Source organism: Orycteropus afer, unplaced genomic scaffold, assembly GCF_000298275.1.
Source record: "Orycteropus afer afer isolate SDZICR_OR568_19922 unplaced genomic scaffold, OryAfe1.0 scaffold00152, whole genome shotgun sequence".
In the NCBI taxonomy this organism is placed as follows: Eukaryota; Metazoa; Chordata; class Mammalia; order Tubulidentata; family Orycteropodidae; genus Orycteropus; species Orycteropus afer.
Genome location: NW_006921739.1, coordinates 5,775,375 through 5,782,638, shown reverse-complemented (window position 1 = coordinate 5,782,638; position 7,264 = coordinate 5,775,375).

Here is a 7,264-nt window from a genome sequence, read left to right as displayed (position 1 = left end):
TATATATATATATGTATATATCTTTTTATTGTGATTTGGGTGAAATTTCACAAAGCGAATTGGTTTTCCATTCAACAATTCAGACACATTCAGCTTTATCACAGTGTTTGCAATCCCAGCAATGTAACAGCACTCTTCCCACTTCCTCCTCCTGTTTACCACTTAAATTTATCCTTATTTCCTATCTCTTCTTGCCTTCTGAGCTTTATCCCTAAGTGAATGCTGCTCTTTTGAGCTCATCTGGTTGATTGTAGCTCCCTTTTGTTATTGTTCACCTTATGGGCCTATCAATCATTGGGTGGAAAGCTGAGGCATGGGGCTAGTTCAGTTCCAAGCCTGAAAAGTGCCTAACGAACATAGTCTTGGGGGTTCCACCAGTCTCTACCAGACCAATAAATCTGGTCTTCTTTATGATTTTGAGTTTTGTTCCACATTTTTCACCCACTCTATCCAGGACCTCCTATTGTGATCCCTTTCAGAGTGGTCAGCAGTGGTAGCCAGGTGCCATCTAGTTCTGCTCTCAGGATCATAGAGGGTGAAGATCACTATTCCTTTGGACTAATTGTTTCTTTGCATCTTTGATTTTCTTTACCATTCTATGCTCCACATAGGGAAAGACCAATAGTTGTACCTTAGATGGCTGCTTGCGAGCTTTTAAGACTCCAGTCACTACTCACCAAAGTAGGAGGTAGGACATTGTCTTTGCGGACTATGTTATGTCAGTTGACCTTGATGTTCACTGAAACTATGGTCCTGAGCCTATAGGCTCAGTGATTCATTCTCTCAAGGTATTTGGTTATGGCAAAGAAGTTTTCATAACTTTGCCCTCTGTCTGCTCTACTATACTTATGGATGTTTGTAGCACATATAGATACGAAAGTAGAAATATTCTCTGTCTAACCTATATAAATTCATGGGTGTACTCCCATTCACCTTCCCATACCTGCTTAGCTTGTGTGTCTATCTACATATCCACTTGTAGATTATTGTTATTACTGTTATTGCAGGATTGTGTATGTAGTAGTATTTACATTTGTTGCCCTTAACTCTTATGCTTCTTCCAATGTCTTTTGCCTTGATCATTTTGTACTGACCTCTCCCTTATTGTGTATTGACTTTCCCTTTACTCAATTAGTAAGTATCTACCCTCTAGTCAGTGAGTTACCTTCCCTACTACTCCCATTCCTGTTAACCTTCAAGTAATGTTTCTGTATATAAACCTTTTGTTGACTTTTTAGAGTAATGGTCTCCTATAATATTTGTCCTTTTGTGATTCACTAATTTCACTCAGCATAATGTCCTGTAGGGTCATCCATGTTATGAGGTGTTTCGCAGATTCATTATTCTTTAATGTTGCCAGAGGTAGTTCTTAAATGATTGAACAGGGAAGAACTAGATATTGCCCGGCTACCACTACCAACCATTCTGATCAGGGCCACATAGATGGACCTTAATAGAATGGGTGGTAAATACAGAATGGAACACATATCCCCACAGAGTCCAGTCTTATTGGACCAGTTGAAACTAGAGGACTCCCTGAGACTATCTTCTTGAGATACTTCTAAGCCTTGAACAGAGATCGTCTTTTAGCGAAATAACAGGCAGGCACACAAAATAAAGTATGGTACCTATGAGCATTGATATCTGTTGATAAAACATTGATGAGATCAAAAATCAACAATTACTCTAAAGCATAGATGAGAAGATCAGAGGCAGGGAAACTAGAGCACTGGAAATGGAACAACCAGAATGAAATGAAAGAAAATGTTGACACAATGTGAAAAATGTAACAACCATCATTGAACAATTTAAATAGAAAGTGTCAAATGCGAACCTAATTTGTTGTGTAAATTTTCACTGAAAACACAATAAAATACTATTTTGAAAAAATGATTAAACAAGGCGCTCACACTCGTTGAGCCTCAACTTCTTTAATCAGTCTTTTCTAATCCCCAATCTTCATTGTGAAATTCAGAAAATATGCATTTCTTTACTGCATATACACCTCTTCAAATTTACAGAAGTAAACCAAGCATCTATTTTCAAGACATAACTCACCCCCAGTGCACATGTCCTAGGAAACATAGAGCTATATGACAGAGAGATACACATCGTGTGTCCAAAGATAACTTCAGAATGTTTCTGGATTGTTAAAATAGGAGGAAACTTAACTGCCTTTTAGAGGAAAGTTACAGCAAATGTCTCCATATGAATAAACATTGTAGTGACATGCTTAAGCCTGGTTTTTCTTGTTATGATTATGTTGCCTGACTCTTACCACCAGAAGTGCTTCCCTCATATTTTCCTTCACATTAACATTTACGGTGAAGGGGCAGTATTCCCCTTTGCTCTCATTGGCCAAAATGAGTCCCTATAGGACTCAAAAATGTTTCAACAGTCACAGACCAGTGAGAGACTAGCATAAACCCGGCTTGCTATGGACCTCCCCATATTCCACCAGCATTACCCCAGCCAACAGAACTGCCATTTGAAATCCATCTGCTACATTTCATGGACCGAAATTCTGGCCGAACAGGTAGTCATTGAGCTCAAACTGAGCAGAAAAGACCAGAGGTTCTAAAGGGAAACATTCTTCAACGCTGCTACATGTTCCCTAAGACATGAAACACCTAAGATAGCACCTTGAGGCTTATTTTTCAGCTCAGAAGTAGCAGAAAACAGAACATGATTCCCCACCCCTTCTTTATATTCCAATGAGATTTGCTAGTTTAACCAGGGCTGCAGTACAAAAGCACTTGTGGTTCATGTTATATTAATAGTGTGGCCTGATTATCAAAAACCATTACTCTTGGTTATCTTGCAGTGGCTGTACTGAGCTGCTATAAGTCAGAGTGACTGCCCACACAGCATTGGCTCCATACTTATGATAACAGTATTCTTAATGCAAAAATGCATTTGTGAAATTATTGCCTTTTAAAGATCAGATTTGTAATAAATGAGATGTGATCACACGATTGCTTTTTCCTGAATAAAAAGTTGAATACATAAATTAAATGTCAGTATCCTCCATTGTCTTGGCCTCAGATGGGTCAGTTTACTTGTGGTCAAACTCAGGGGTATGGTTTTCAAAGCAGATAAGTTGTTAGCTGAATCCAGGCCAGCAGCACAAGCAGTTGCTTTTCTGCTCCTCTTTGATGTTGTCTTCTGCAGTACTAATTGTGGCCTTGTGGATCTAAACCTTTTTTTATGCTTGTTGAGGGGTGCTTTGTTAGTGTAGTTTAGAGATATTTGAAAAAAAAAAAAAAAACCAGTAATGATAATGGATGGAAAATCATACAATTTTCTTGTGGATTCAAATCACTGTTTCTAGTTCTTTGTAGAACTTCATATGGCTGCCACTGGCTCCATTCATAGCTCCTTACTGCTAATGCCACCATGGTTGACTTTAATTTCGCCCTCCCTGCTGTAACGCTTTCACAGGGCTCAGTTTTGCACAGAAGAAGAGACAAAGACGGGAAGGAAAGTAACTCTAATAAAGTAAATGAACTCACTTTTAATGCTCACTAATCTCCTTCTCTGGGTTCTTTGTTTCATTATACGTGTTACGCCAACCAGGAATAAGAGAAATATGGCTTTACTTGTGAAAACACAAGAGACTCTATTACTCCGTTTTTTTCAAAGCTCCAAAGCTTTATAAATAAAAATATAAGAGTAAATATACAGGATGCTCTGTCTCCCCTTATGCCTTTCCTATGTGAACAGCAGTTTAGAATCCTTGATTGTTATAGACAGTTAAGGTTTCCAGTCTTAATTCATTAAAAAAATATATTCATGACAAGTTGTTTGAAATGTGGTCCCTTAAGCTTTTTCTGTCTTTTAGAAACTGTTTCATATCGCTATCTAAGAAGAAAAGCCAGCCAAGATTTACATTTTAATTTAGTTAACCAAATAGTTCAGACTGTGCTCTCCAAAGACAAAGACTGGTCTGTAAGTGGGCCGGATTTTCCTGTATTTTATTGCTGTAATTTGCATGAGAAACACCAGATCCTGTATAATTGTTGCTTTGTTGTTGTGATACGAGTAGCTGTTTCCAATGTCAATAATTATAACTTGAAATGAAATTTAGTAGCAGTTAGGGGGTGGGGAGTGGAGGCGACTGCCAGCCAGTCAGAATTTCACATCAAACTAACCACAGTCTAGCCTTCTAATATGATGCATGCAGACACCACGCTTTCAGCAGAACTCCACACAAAGTAAAGAGAACGAGCAAGTCGCTTGAGCCTTGCCACACTATACATCTTGTGCTATGCCATTTTGTTTGGTGTCTAATGAAGAACTAGCATGTTTTATATATGATTGTTGCTAATTGCTTCATTACCCATGCAAATCATAAAGGCAAACTGTCTTATCATAAAATCAGTATCTAAGCCATTTGAAAGCAAGGCTTAGGAAGGTATTATTATGTCCATGCTTCTTTTGCTCCTACATTCTTTTTTTTATGACTTTGTATTAAGTTGTAGCATTTTCTCTGTGGTCATTTGTTCCTTTAGATTAGTCTTCAGTTAAGATAAGCATGTAATGGATGAAGCCAGGGGCTGTGTGGAGATTGCTGCTACTGCTGCCTCTGCTCTCAGCCCAGCTGTGTCAGCAGACCCACCCACCACTTTGCCCTGGATGCTCCCAACTTATCTGAAAGGAAGGACATCATGAAAGGAGGTTGCAGAAGCTTGCAAAAGCCCATGAAGCCATGAGCCTGCATCGGCCCTTTGTCAACATAGGGAGATTCCATTGCTTAGACGAAAACTGCTGGCTGCAGTCTTATTAAAGGTAACGTGAAACCAACAAAGTGGAAAAAGAAAATGAAAGGGTAAGCTGAAGAGAGAAGTGCTACCTTCTAAGGCCCCTGGCTGAGTGGGGTGTAGTGATAGGCAGTCACCTCTTCATTATTTGAAATTTGGAACCTCCTGAGCTCCTTATTCCAGATAATTAACACGTTAGCATTGACTACCGCTAAGTCCCATGTTTTCCTGATAATCAGCCCATAACTAATAGGTGGCATTTTGTTGTCCTTGCTGTTTTTCTTGAAGGGAGAAGAAAACTCTCCATGAAGGAATTCAAAAAACATATATAAATAGACAATAACAAAGTTAACATCTTAATTAGGGCACCCAACTCAAGGATTGCAGGCTTAAAAATGGGAAGACTGTGGAATCTTTTGTAGTAAATATAATTTTCAACTAACTAGCAGTGGTAGTGTCAAGGTAACAAAGAAATTCTCCCTGTGCACTAATTCCTTACCGCAGCTGTTGGGGTGTTAGATTAGGAGGCTGTATACCTTTCCCAGGAATATTAAAGCAGACTGTCTAACCGCCTGTGTTTGTCCTCATAGCCTCATTCTTGCTGCTAGCAGAGCATGTCCCAACTGTTGTCAATTTATCAATGTAACGTGCACTGGTGGGCACAGTGTGAGCAGCCATTAGGACAGGTGCCTCTATCCATCACAGCCAGTCACTTATTCCACCTTGTCAAGGAAACTAAATGGAGCTTTTGGAGAAATGTAAACAACTCTCTAATGGACAATCAAAGCACCACTTTCTGAAGCAAACAAGAGGAAGAAATCTGACAAGACATTTTTAGTGGGGGGAGGATAATATTTAAGTGTTTTTTAAAATAACTTTTTAATGGTTGTGGTTTAAAAGCTAAGATGGATTGGGCATGAGAGGAGGTAAATGGGAGAAGTAAAACAACTAATGAAAAGTCTTTCTTGTGACCAAAGATCGAGAAATTAGGATTATGGAGTCAAGATGTGCTGACTAAAGGAACCATCTACTATTCTGGAGAAGAATCACAAAGTTGGCAAGAAAGGCAATTAAAACATGGGGCAGTAGGGAAGAACCTTAATTGAAGGCAGATAGTTAATGATTTGTTCAATGTATTTTTAAAGTTTCAAAAGAAAAAGAGGAGAGCAGAAAAATAATATCTAAACATTCACTGCCTGGGACCACCCTTCATGGCAGAAGTCTAACTAAACAGATGGCTTTTTCACTGTGCCCTTGAAAGACAGAAAAGCTGGCTTTGTCAAACCAGGAGGGGAAGTAAATTCCTCAGAAAATGCCTTGATTTTAACCCCCTACTTGGGACCATTCTTAGCTGATCAGCATCCTGTCACCACTGTGATGGTGCTGAGAGGGAGGAGACAAGCTCCAAAGTGGCAATTTCAAGCGTGAGCATTCAGGAGCTGCACCTTTAATGTCACCGCCAAGTGATGAGGTAGTTAGGACAGAGCTGTGGAACGCAGGTGCTCCTGGCGTGCCATGCCCAGTGCCTTCAGGCAGATGGACAGCGCTGCACCGCTCCAGCTGAAGCTTCTGGGTGGTCTTCCAGGGAATCTTTGTGGTTATGCATTCTAGAGGCAACAAAGACAGGAGTAGCTGCCAATAGCTGCATCATGGGGGAGAAGAGCTGGCCAATCTCAGAGCAGAATGCAAATAAAGAGAAAAGAAATGCTTCAGAAAGAAGTTACCTTCTGGGAATCAGGTAGCAGCTAAGGGTCAAGAGGTCCTGCAACTTTGCTGACCAATGTGTCCAGGAATAAATAAGAAGCCTGAGTTGGGAGTGAAATTGGCCCTGATGCTCTCTCAGGAGAGAATGCCTGCTTGAGTCAACTTGGACTTTGCTGACAAGCATCAGCTACTTTGTTCTCATCAGTGTCCCTAATTTATAGTTACCCTGGGATCTAGGGGTCAATATCCTATTGAAGTAAAGTGAACAAGAGTTGGATGTTAGGAGCCTTCTAAGGGCACTATGATTCTACCTGTCTAACCAAGTCTTCCTTATAGTCAGGACAAACTAGGAGGATGGCAGTAACAAACCATCCCACTGGGGAGAATGTGCATCTTTGTTTCTGGTCAGGTGAGCCATGCTCCAAACCAACACTGATCACTTTTTCTGATGATAGAAATGTTCTGTGCACTGTCCAATATGGTAGCCACTAGTTGTAACTGGCTTTTGAGCACTTGAAATGAGACCACCATGATTAAAGAACTAAATACGTATATTTTAGTTAAGTCCAGTTGAAATTTAGACAGCCCCTCCCAGCTAGTAGCCACTATTGGAAAATGTAGCTCCTATCTATTTCCTGAAAAAGCTGGACTGCATATAAAGACCTTCTGTGATTGCACTGTCCAATGGAACTATCCACATACAGCTATTTATATTTAAATTATTATTATTTTTTTTTTAAATTAGGATTTGGGTGAAGATTTACAGAGTAAATTCACTTTTCATACAGCAGTTCACATAT